This window comes from Lissotriton helveticus, chromosome 3_2, assembly GCF_964261635.1.
Source record: "Lissotriton helveticus chromosome 3_2, aLisHel1.1, whole genome shotgun sequence".
NCBI classification, from domain to species: Eukaryota; Metazoa; Chordata; class Amphibia; order Caudata; family Salamandridae; genus Lissotriton; species Lissotriton helveticus.
In genome coordinates this window covers 370,396,033-370,408,749 of record NC_136062.1, presented here as the reverse complement: position 1 = coordinate 370,408,749, position 12,717 = coordinate 370,396,033, and positions in this window count along the sequence as shown.

Genomic DNA, 12,717 nt, shown 5'->3' with positions numbered 1-12,717 from the left:
CAGTGACATCACTGATGACATCACTGATGACATCTCAAATGACATCACTGATGACATCTCAAATGACATCACTGATGACATCACTGATGACATCACTGATGACATCTCAAATGACATCACTGATGACATCACTGATGACATCTCAAATGACATCACTGATGACATCACTGATGACATCTCATTTGACATTACTGATCACATCACTGATGACATCATTCATGTGATAATACGATGAACCTCTTCAGACTCTAATATAACCTTAGATACACTCAGTGTAAACAGACACTCATAGACTGTCACTCATCCATGGAGTTACTCAGACACTTAGTCAGTCATGCAAAGAATCAATCACACCTCCATTTCCTCAACTATACAGTTATACACACCTTACTTATTCAAACATATACTAAAACATATTTACTCACTTATACAATCCTGGATACAAGTTCACAATGATCCATACAGCCACTCACACATTCACTGGCTCTTATGCACAGTTATTTATATATGTCAACTCTCACATGTACTGTGTTTTACATATGTACTTACTTTGACATGTAGCACTGAGATATCCATTCACTCACCAATACACTCATGCACACAGTCAACCGCCCATACAGCTGTTTCCACATGCACTTTTGAACCCATACATCTAGTCAATCAACTGCTCACACATCTATGCAGAGAGTCATACACCTCCCAGCCACCCACACACACACTCAGTCTCCCATACAAATGCTTGGGCAAACAATCAATAACCCATACAGTTAATCATATAGCTAATGATCAACACATGCAGCAGTTTACAGAACAACAGACATAATGATGCACAAATTAAGACAGTTTAGTCACTAACCCATGCACTCAGTGAGACACATTTAATCAGTCACTCATACAGTCAGCCATGCCCCTACTAAATCCTTCATCAAGACACTTATACATCCACTCATTCTTCAATATGTAAGACATATTTTAACTTTACAGAATTATACAGTCACTGGATGTAGTCATCAGTGATGTCATTTGAGATGTCATCAGTGATGTCATCAGTGATGTCATTTGAGATGTCATCAGTGATGTCATCAGTGATGTCATTTGAGATGTCATCAGTGATGTCATCAGTGATGTCACTGACCATGTCATGAATGATGTAATATGTGACATGATCAGCAGTGGATTGCGGGTACGCGATATATAGTTAGTGCAACTAACTATATATGGAATTTCAATGGTTTTGTGTGAGTAAAATAAGGTTTTTTAAATGCTAATTCCTAACTATATACGGTGGATTCGGCAAAACTGGATGACAACTCTGCAAACGAAAATGAGGACAAAGAGAAAAGTATGGCCTCAGAACTCCCTGCATCTAAATTTCAAGAAAGAAATGATGTACTGGAAGATTCCTTGCCAACATCCAATGCTCCTGAACCACCTGCAACTCACGGGAAAACGATTGTGCCAATTAATTCAGTCGATGAGCCAGTCATTTTACCATTTCGTATCCCTCCACCCCCATTTTTGTCGGTCGACGTGGATGAAGATTTCCTTTTTACAGAGCCATTGCCCCCGCCCTTGGAATTTGCCAACAGCTTTGACATTGTTGAAGACGCCTCTGGTTCAGGGCCTACTACTCTGGCAGAATTGCTGAAGCAGAGGAAAAATGGGGCCCTTGCTTCACTTAACCACAGCCTAGCTACAAACTCTTTAGAAAGTAGAAAACATATGAGCCTTTCAAACTGTTTGCCTGCCTCTTTCCTTCCGCCACCTGAACATTTTGATAGTGTTACTGACTCTGGGATCGAGGAGGTGGACAGTCGGAGCAGTAGCGAGCATCATTTAGAGACAACAAGCACTATCTCAACAGTGTCCAGCATTTCTACCTTGTCTTCAGAAGGTGGTGAGGCCCTGGATACCTGTACAGTCTATGCAGATGGACAAGCATTTCTGGTGGACAAACCTCCAGTACCTCCCAAGCCAAAAATGAAGCCTGTGGTTAGCAAAAGCAATGCACTTTACAAGGACGCCCTGGCTGAGGAAAATGTTGACAGTTTTGTGATTCCACCTCCTGCCCCACCCCCTCCTCCAATTCTTGCACAGCCCAGTACCCCTAAAATTTTACAGCCAAGAACCTCAAAATTATGGGGGGATGTGCCTGAGGTCAAAAGCCCAGCACTCTCAAGCCCTAAAGCGAACGTCATTAGCGAATTGAACTCTATCCTTCAACAAATGAACAGAGAAAAGTCCACAAAGCCTGGTGAGATGTTGGAATCACCTCCGGGAATGAAGTCTACCAATTTCAACACCAGGTAATTAAGATCACATCAAAGCATTTGAAATGTTTTGCTAATTTCTATGAGAAATTGAATCATTTCTTGTATTTTAATTCTCAATTTTGAAGTGAGAATTATTGCACCTTGGTCAAAAGTAGCAAGAAGACAATAGTCCCGACATTTTAAAGGCCAGTACGTGACAATGATTGGATTGAGTGAGAGACTGACTGTTAATTAAAATAGAACATTGTTATAGACCATTCTAAAGGCAATGCATTATACAACTTTGACCATGATGTGATCGAGGAATGGTAGAGCTGCTGTAGGCAGATGCAGGAGTATGGTGTTTCATCCAGCCACATCTGATCGCCCTGGCAAAAATTTTCAAACCAGCCCCACACAGTAGGAGCCAAGCCAAACGTGGAGCCATGGAGGAGGCCCGTCCTGCTGGGAAAGCCTTCCCTGCAGCCACTGGAATATCGCCAGTATCAGTCTCATCTTGCCTACAGCTCAAAGGGAGTAGGGATGGCATAAAAAAATAAGTGCAAGGGCACGCCACACCTACTCCACTCTTCCTATTACTGCAAAGGGGGAGTAGGTATGGCGTTAAAAATCTGTGCAAAGGCACGCCACTCCTACTCCACTCTTCCAATAACTGCAAAGGGGAGTAGGTATGGCGTTAAAAATCAGTGCAAAGCACACCACTCCTACTCCTCTCTTCCTATAACTGCGAAGGAGAGTAGGTATGGCGTTAAAAATCAGGACAAAGGCATACCATACCAACTCCACTCTTCCTATTACTGCAAAGGGGAGTAGGTATGGCTTTTAAAAATCAGTGAAAAGGCATGCCATACCTACTCCATTCTTCCTATAAGTACAAAGGGGGGTAGGGATGGCGTAAAAAAAACAGTGTAAAGGCACGCCCCTCCTACCCCCTCTGCCTACAACTGCAAAGGGGAGTAGGGATGGCGTTATACAGCTGCAAAAGGGAGGAGGGTGGCATTTAGACCAATGCGAGGGCCTCTGCAATGATGCAACTGAAAACCAGTCTGTTACTCCTCACTAGCTCATTGGAAGGGCCCTCTCGGCACTTCCTAATTTTAGCCAAAACATTTTGACAGTAAGCTCATTTCTAACTGCTTTATCCAATGGAATGGTTTCATTCAGCCTGCCAGAGTAATAAATGGTGCCTGTAAAATACCATTTCCTCTGTTAAAGATACTCGCTAATTTCAGCCGCTTTTGAGCAATGGCTGGTTATACATTTTTCATCTACTCCCAGCCTGCCATCTGCCCCCATTAGTGCTCTCTACATGGTGGAATTAATATAAGGAGTACTTAAGAGTTCATTAATACTATATTCCTCATTGATGAGATGGTGAGTTGAAAGTCCGTCACTGGCGACGAGGCTGCGAAATAAATGTATCGACTATTCCAGTGGTTCCCAAACTTTTTTGACCCGTGGCTCCCTTTACCTAATTGGCAGTTGGCCGTGGCTCCCCCCCCATTATTTTTACCGGTGGACGGGTGGGTGGGGATGTAAGCCCGACCTCGGGAGTACTTCCTGTTGCACTCTGACTGCCCCCTCTGTCCATGCCTGCCCCAACACCCTCAGACTGCCCCTTCTGTGCATGCCTCCTTTCTTCGTTCGCTGAGACTCCCCCTTCTATCCATGCCTGCTCCCTTCATGCCCTGAGACTGCCCCTTCCCTCCATGCCTTCTCCCTTTGTGCCCTGAGACTGCCCCTTTCCTCCATACCTTCTCCCTTCGTGCCCTGAGACTGCCCCTTTCCTCCATGCCTTCTCCCTTCGTGCCCTGAGACTGCCCCTTCCCTCCATGCCTTCTCCCTTCGTACCCTGAGACTGCCCCTTCCCTCCATGCCTTCTCCCTTCGTGCCCTGAGACTGCCCCTTCCCTCCATGCCTTCTCCTTTCGTGCCCTGAGACTGCCCCTTCCCTCCATGCCTTCTCCTTTCGTACCCTGAGACTGCCCCTTCCCTCCATGCCTTCTCCCTTCGTGCCCTGAGACTGCCCCTTCCCTCCATGCCTTCTCCTTTCGTGCCCTGAGACTGCCCCTTCCCTCCATGCCTTCTCCCTTCGTACCCTGAGACTGCCCCTTCCCTCCATGCCTTCTCCCTTCGTGCCCTGAGACTGCCCCTTCCCTCCATGCCTTCTCCCTTCGTGCCCTGAGACTGCCCCTTCCCTCCATGCCTTCTCCTTTCGTGCCCTGAGACTGCCCCTTTCCCCATGCCTGCTCCCTTTGTGCCCTGAGACTGCCCCTTCCCTCCATGCCTGCTCCCTTTGTGCCCTGAGACTGCCCCTTTCCTCCATGCCTGCTCCCTTCATGTCCTGAGACTGCCCCTTCCCTCCATGCATTCTCCCTTTGTGCCCTGAGACTGCCCCTTCCCTCCCCGCCTGCTCCCTTTGTGCCCTGAGACTGCCCCTTTCCTCCATGCCTGCTCCCTTTGTGCCCTGAGACTGCCCCTTCCCTCCCCGCCTGCTCCCGTCGTGCCCTGAGACTGCCCCTTCCCTCCATTCCTGCTCCCTTTCTGCCCTGAGACTGCCCCTTCCCTCCCCGCCTGCTCCCGTCGTGCCCTGAGACTGCCCCTTTCCTCCATGCATTCTCCCTTTGTGCCCTGAGACTGCCCCTTTCCTCCATGCCTGCTCCCTTTGTGCCCTGAGACTGCCCCTTCCCTCCATGCCTGCTCCCTTTGTGCCCTGAGACTGCCCCTTTCCTCCATGCATTCTCCCTATGTGCCCTGAGACTGCCCCTTTCCTCCATGCCTGCTCCCTTTGTGCCCTGAGACTGCCCCTTCCCTCCATGCCTGCTCCCTTTGTGCCCTGAGACTGCCCCTTCCCTCCCCGCCTGCTCCCGTCGTGCCCTGAGACTGCCCCTTTCCTCCATGCATTCTCCCTTTGTGCCCTGAGACTGCCCCTTTCCTCCATGCCTGCTCCCTTTGTGCCCTGAGACTGCCCCTTCCCTCCATACCTGCTCCCTTTGTGCCCTGAGACTGCCCCTTCCCTCCATGCCTTCTCCCTTTGTGCCCTGAGACTGCCCCTTCCCTCCATGCCTTCTCCCTTTGTGCCCTGAGACTGCCCCTTTCTCGCTTATTAGAAATACAGCAGGAGAAGCTGAATTACCAAGATTACACTAGAGTAGACAGAACAGCAGGAAGCAGACTCCAGGTGTCAGTGGGGGAGAACCATTTTTTCTTATTCAGATAATCAAGTAGACATGTCCATGAAAGAAAAAAAGCCTCTGCTTGGATTTATGGTTGAATATAGGTACTGAGACTATGGAAGATTAGCACACACATCACTTGAGAAAACCTGCTTCAATAATGTGCTGCTATCCGCTCTGGACAGCATGTTAAGCATCTGATTACACGAGCTGCGCACCCTACAGCAGCTGTACCACACTACATATCCCAGAATACAACTCTTCAAAGCAGCTGTGATTCAGACAGGTGTTTTCATCAGCATCTCCTTCTGAGGACCGACCTCGTTTCTTGCACAGCCAGCCACCGATGTGGCGACCAGTAAGGGGACAAAGCTGACCCTCAGCAGCCCCTCAGCTCCTTACACGTCCAGAGAGGTCTGTGCTCGCGAATCAGTGAGGGGGCCTGACGTGTGCTCCACCAGCACAATGGGTCCTGGTTGTCCGGAGACTGACGGCTGTCCGCTCGGGTCTGTGATTTCAGGCGGCGCACAGCTGAGGCAGGAGGAGACCACGCTTCACTGTGAGGGGCACGTTCTTCAAACACATGCCAGATAAATGCGCATGCCTACATCTTCTCAGACAGCAGTAGTGAGTATAACCAGGTAACATTTGTCCACTGTGATGGTGAAAGGAATGTGCTGTAACAGTGCACTAGACATGCACTCTGAAGAGCATGCATCCTGGTGTGAGACTGAATGCCTCGTGCACACCGGTAACAGTACACACACACACACAAACACACTGTTCTTCTTGTTAGAGCACGCACACAGCCGCACCCCAGCACTTCACAGGTCTTTAAAAGACCATTTGCATGTTAATGATGCCTTGCTGTTGTTTCACCCCTTCCAAGAGCCCCTGCAGCTCACCCTTTCTTCCCATTCCGGTTTCCTTAAAGCGGCGGATTTGACAATTATGCAGGTGTCATTTCTAAATTGCTAGTGCTGCCACTGCAATTTCACACATCGTGCCGCGGCGCCCCTGGCAACTGATAACGGCGCACCGGGGCGCCACGGCGCACAGTTTGGGAACCACGGGACTATTCTGATAGCGGCTGTGACTCAAGCAGGAATCGACACATACAATGCAGGAGAATTGGCACAAAGTTGCGACCACCTTGATATTCTAGCATAATGTTTTCTGTGATGTTAGCTTTATTTTCTATTTGAGGCATTTTGAGGCTCCTGTGATATGTGCACCTTACGAAAACCAGCATAAGGCAACGTTAGACATGCAAAAGAAAAAAGGGGGAAAGCATGCAGAAAACCAGAAATGTGAATTCAATTGTCAGAGGACTATTTTTTTAGTTTGGTTGTTCATGATATATATGTTCACCAATTTTAATACATGAAATAAAGGTATGGTAACATTGGTCCGATTGTTTAAGTTGAGTGGAGAAAACGTTGCATTTATGTGTGTGCTGAATTGTTCATATGTAACCGTCCCAACTGTGAAAACTTTTGATATTGTCCTTTAGTACGAGTGGCCCTTTAATGTCCGATCCCTGCACACATTTCTATTTGTGCAGATGTCTGATTTAAACATTTTACAGCAATTACTCCATCCCCTACATTTTTATTAGGGTAATTTTTGAAGAGCTAACCTGCTAATATGTACTGTAGGAAAAATAGCCAATTTACTATATAAGCAGCTTCCGTGCTTAAAGCATCACACGCACTCGTAATCGCAAATCCAGAGCACTTGTAATCAGGAATGAAAGGTGGAGCAGGGAATGTCTCATTTGAGAAAGCAGGAATGTGAACAATGCATATAGTTAATGGAAATCAGGAAAATCATAGTTTTTCTGGCTCGTGCTCTGGGAGATTTTGATAAATAAAAGTTGTAGGTGCGTATGAGCCTGCAGGGCTATCTGACTTTCATTTTCATATGGGCCAGTTATGGCAATTCGTCTTTAAAAAAGTTCCCATCTCCCCGAATTTCATGTGTATGAAACGAATGTTTAATCTTTTCCTGGAATTGTTTTGTATTTCAGATGTGTTTGAATGATTTGTTAGAAAATTATTTAGAAGGAAAAAATATCACACAGTTAACACAAAATGTTATTGGGTTGTTTGAAAATTAAAATTGCAATTTATTGATCGGACTGTAAACACAAAAAAATGAACAGTGGCCAAAAAGGGTATGAATCGCCCTGAACATTACTAGGAAATAGCTATACCTCACCCCTTTCTGCCAATGGTATATAACTTGATGGTGAAGGTCCCAATTCAGGTCTTGTTTAACAGTATAATATATAAATGTGCACAGTTTTTACTTTTTTTAAAATTATTAAACAAGGTTTTCTTTAATATATACGTGTAAGTTTCTACTTAGCAAGACAGTACAAATCTGAAGAGATGGCTGCAAGACATCTATGGTTTGTAAGATGTCTACCATTGGTGCATCTCTACTCACAAAGCCTCAGTGCATATTTCAAAGTTTAGCTTGTAAACGGTTTGAAGAATCAATTTTGTGATAAAAATTGAAAATCTTGGGGCATATTATCAAGGGGGTTTATCTCCGCTTTTTTGGCTTTAAAAGCCAAGAAAGCGGAGATAAAATTATCTCCCTATTACCAAGCTGTCGCTAACACCAGTTAGTGACAGCTAATAGGAGATAGCGACCATCTTGGGCCCCGCTTTGCATGTCAGTGATATTTATCACTAATGACATGCAAAGTGGGCGTGCCAAGATGTTAGCGACTGGAAACAGTCGCTAACATCGCTATCTCCTATTACCAACTTTTGGAGATATTCGCGCTAAGCGCAAATATCTCCAAAAGCTAACACCTGCCCTGAGCAGTTCTTCGCCATGTTATCCAATGGGAGGTGGATAACATGGCTAAGAGCATTTGCTCGAAAATGCATGAATATCGCGGACTTTTCAGCGATATTCATGCATTGCGGCCGTTTTTTATCGCATTTGCGATAAACCTTGCTAATAGCAAGGTTTATCTGCGATAAAAATCGCCGATGTGCGGCGATAATTTTTGTCTCTAAACAAGTTAGAGACAAAAATTATCGCTAGTTGTTGGTAATATGCCCCCTTGTGAATAAATATTTCTCTTTTGTAAGGACACATTTATAAACAGCCTCCTTTTTAAGACAAATTGGATTTATTTTTTACAAGCAACAAGTACATGTCACATATCTACCAGGTACTATTATGCCCACTTCTCTTTAAGCATAAGATAGGCGTTCACATAAAACAAGTAGAAGGTGAAAATTAGGTTACAGTGCATCACAAGATCAAACAGGATTTGAGGCCATTGATACCTAGGTCTTAACCAAGTCTACAATACTAGCTATTTACCAGGTCTACGATACCTAGGTCTTCAACAGGTCTATGATACCTTGGTATTTTCCAGGTCTACGATACCTAGGACTTTACCAGGTCGCCGATACCTATGTCTTTTCCAGGTCTACGATACTTAGGTCTTCCCTAGGTCTACGATACCAAGGACTTTACAAGGGTTTCGATACTGAGGATGTTCCCTAGGTCCATGATACCTTGGTCTTTACCCGGTCTACAATACCTATGGCTTTTCAAGGTCTACAATACCCAGGTCTACACCAGGTATACGATACCTAGGTCTTCCCTAGGTCTATGATACCTAGGTGTTTACCAGGTCTATGATACCTAGGACTTTACCAGGTCTCCGGTACCCATGTCTTTTCCAGGTCTACGATACTTAGGTCTTCCCTAGGTCTACGATACCTAGGACTTTACCAGGTCTATGATACTTAGGTCTTCCCTAGGTCTACGGTACCATGGTCTTTACCAGATCTACAATACCTAGGTCTTTACCAGGTCTGCGATACCTAGGTCTTCCCTAGGTCTACGATACCTAGGAATTTACCAGGTGTATGATATCTAGGACTTTACCATGTCTCCGATAACTATGTCTTTTCCAGGTCTACGATACTTAGGTCTTCTCTAGGTCTACGATACCTAGTACTTTACCAGGTCTGCGGTACTTAGGTCTTCCTTAGGTCTACGATACCTAGGACTTTACCAGGTGTATGCGGGCACGCTATTCTGATACTTAGGTCTTCCCTAGATCTACGATACATAGGTCTTTTCCAGGTCTACGATACCTAGGTCTTTACCAGCTCTACAATACCTAGGTCTTCCCAAGGTCTACGAAACCTAGGTCTTTACCAGGTCTACGATACCTAGGACTTTACCAGGTCTCCTATACCTGTCTTTTCAAGGTCTACGGTACTTAGGTCTTCCCTATGTCTACGATAAATAGGACTTTACCACGTCTACAATACTTAGGTCTTCCCTAGATCTACGATACCTAGATCTTTACCAGGTCTACAATACCTAGGACTTTACCAGGTCTACGATACCTATGTCTTTTCCAGGTCTACGATACCTTCGTCTTTACCAGGTCACCGATACCTATGTCTTTTTCAGGTCTACGATACTTAGGTCTTCACTAGGTCTACGATACCTTGGTCTTTACCCGGTCTACAATACCTAGGTCTTTTCCAGGTCTACAATACCCAGGTCTACACCAAGTCTACGATACCTAGGTCTTCCCTAGGTCTATGATACCTAGGTGTTTACCAGGTCCACGCTACCTAGAACTTTACCAGGTTTCTGATATCTATGTCATTTCCAGGTCTACAATACTTAGGTCTTCCCTAGGTCTACGATACCTAGGACTTTACCAGATCTACGATACTTAGGTCTTCCCTAGGTCTACAGTACCTTGGTCTTTACCAGATCTACGATACCTAGGTCTTTACCAGGTCTGCAATACCTAGGTCTTCCCTAGGTCTACGATACCTAGGACTTTACCAGGTGTAAGATATCTAGGACTTTACCAGGTCTCCGATACCTATGTCTTTTTTCCAGGTCTATGATACTTAGGTATTCTCAAGGTCTACGATACCTAGTACTTTACCAGGTCTATGCGGGCACGCTATTCTGATACTTAGGTCTTCCCTAGGTCTACGATAAATAGGTCTTTACCAGGTTTACGATAACTAGGACTTAACCAGGTCTCCGATTATTTCTTTTCCAGGTCTATGAAACCTAGGTCTTCCCTAGGTCTATGATACCTAGGACTTTACCAGGTCTACAAAACTTAGGTCTTCCCTACGTCTACGTTACCTTGGTCTTTACCAGGTCTACGATACCTAGGTCTTTTGCAGGTCTACGATACCTAGGTCTTTACCAGGTCTGCGATACCTAGGTCTTCCCTAGGTCTACGATACCTAGGACTTTACCAGGTGTATGCGGGCACGCTATTCTGATACTTAGGTCTTCCCTAGATCTACGATACATAGGTCTTTTCCAGGTCTACGAAACCTAGGTCTTCCCTAGGTCTACGAAACCGAGGTCTTTACCAGGTCTACGATACCTAGGACTTAACCAGGTCTCCGATTATTTCTTTTCCAGGTCTATGAAACCTAGGTCTTCCCTAGGTCTATGATACCTAGGACTTTACCAGGTCTACAAAACGTAGGTCTTCCCTACGTCTACGTTACCTTGGTCTTTACCAGGTCTACGATACCTAGGTCTTTTTCAGGTCTACGATACCTAGGTCTTTACCAGGTCTGCGATACCTAGGTCTTCCCTAGGTCTACGATACCTAGGACTTTACCAGGTGTATGCGGGCACGCTATTCTGATACTTAGGTCTTCCCTAGATCTACGATACATAGGTCTTTTCCAGGTCTACGAAACCTAGGTCTTCCGTAGGTCTACGAAACCGAGGTCTTTACCAGGTCTACGATACCTAGGACTTTACCAGGTCTCCTATACCTAAGTCTTTTCAAGGTTTACGGTTCTTAGGTATTCTCTAGGTCTACGATACCTGGGTCTTTACCAGGTCTATGATACCTTGGTCTTTACCAGGTCTGCAATACCTAGAACTTTTCCAGGTCTATGATACAAATGTCTTTTCCAAGTATCCGATGCCTAGCTCTTTCCTGTTGGTGTAACATCATCCTTGGATATCTTTAGCAGGAATGTGTCCCACTCTGTAATTTGCAAGGCAGGTCCACCCCTCTTACCTAGATCTGGGAGAATCGTTGTTTTTGCTTCAGCCCAACTTTGGGGCTCACCTCTCCACCTATATACTGCCATGGATTTGCTGCTTTTCTACAGTATTGCAGTTCTTCATTCCACCAGTATCAGAAGCAGGTATGATGACTTATCAAACGTGGCTGCCTCTTTATGTCATTGCTCCTAGCAGTAAAGCTATGGACCCCCCTTAATTTCTGGCTCTGTTACCTGGTTTATCTGATTTACTATAATTTCCCACTAGGGGGATAACACTGCAAATGATCAAAACATATAGAAAAATCTACATTCTCATCCGTACAACGGGTACGCCATTCTGATATAGTCTGAAACATTCTATGTAGCCTACTGGGCATCATATATGAATGGTACAGTATATAATATTGTATTAGCTGACCGCCATGTTTCTTGACACCAGCTTAGGATAGCCTATATTCCGTTGACATTCATTGTCTAATATGTCCTCCCCCCGTCACCAAGCCATAATTCCCTAAGCGCCAAAAATCATCGCTTAGTTTATGTGAGTGATAGCATCAGTGGAGCAGTGTGAAAATACAAATTACAATTCATTAAACGAGTATTGAATACAAAACTGCCAGTATGTCCAAAAAGGGTTTGAATTGGGAAACCCTTAATCCTTGGACCTGTTAATGAGAGAGGTGAGGTGTTAACCTCACCTTGCAGACCTCTGTGCTGCATGGGGACAGAGGTCTGCAAGGTGTACCGATGGACAGAGTGGTGCACTATCTTCCTGAGCTGTTGCCAGGTGAGGAGAAGCACGTTCCTCTTGAAACTTAGGAGGACAATCAGCAAGTGAACAGGTGATATCTGTATCAACTTTATTATATTTTCTTTTTATATTTTCTCTTTATAAGCAGTCGCAAAACATAGAGGTCCTGATGAAGCGGTAGATACCTAGTGGATCTATAAACATCCGCAGAAACATGTCGACCATAACATCTGGTCAGTAGCTATTTGCTAAACCTACTGTCTTTCTTTTTTTGCACTGATTGTTTTTAACATTGGAAGTGTACGGCACCAGAATAACGTTTTTTGCGTCCACTCTCCAAATTTTAAAAGAGCACTTTTCCTTTTTTCACATATTTCTTGCACTGCTTCCAGTTATTAACATCATTCCTTATTGTCCCATAATTAATAGCATAAACCCACTTCCACTAAGAACAACTGAGGTGGC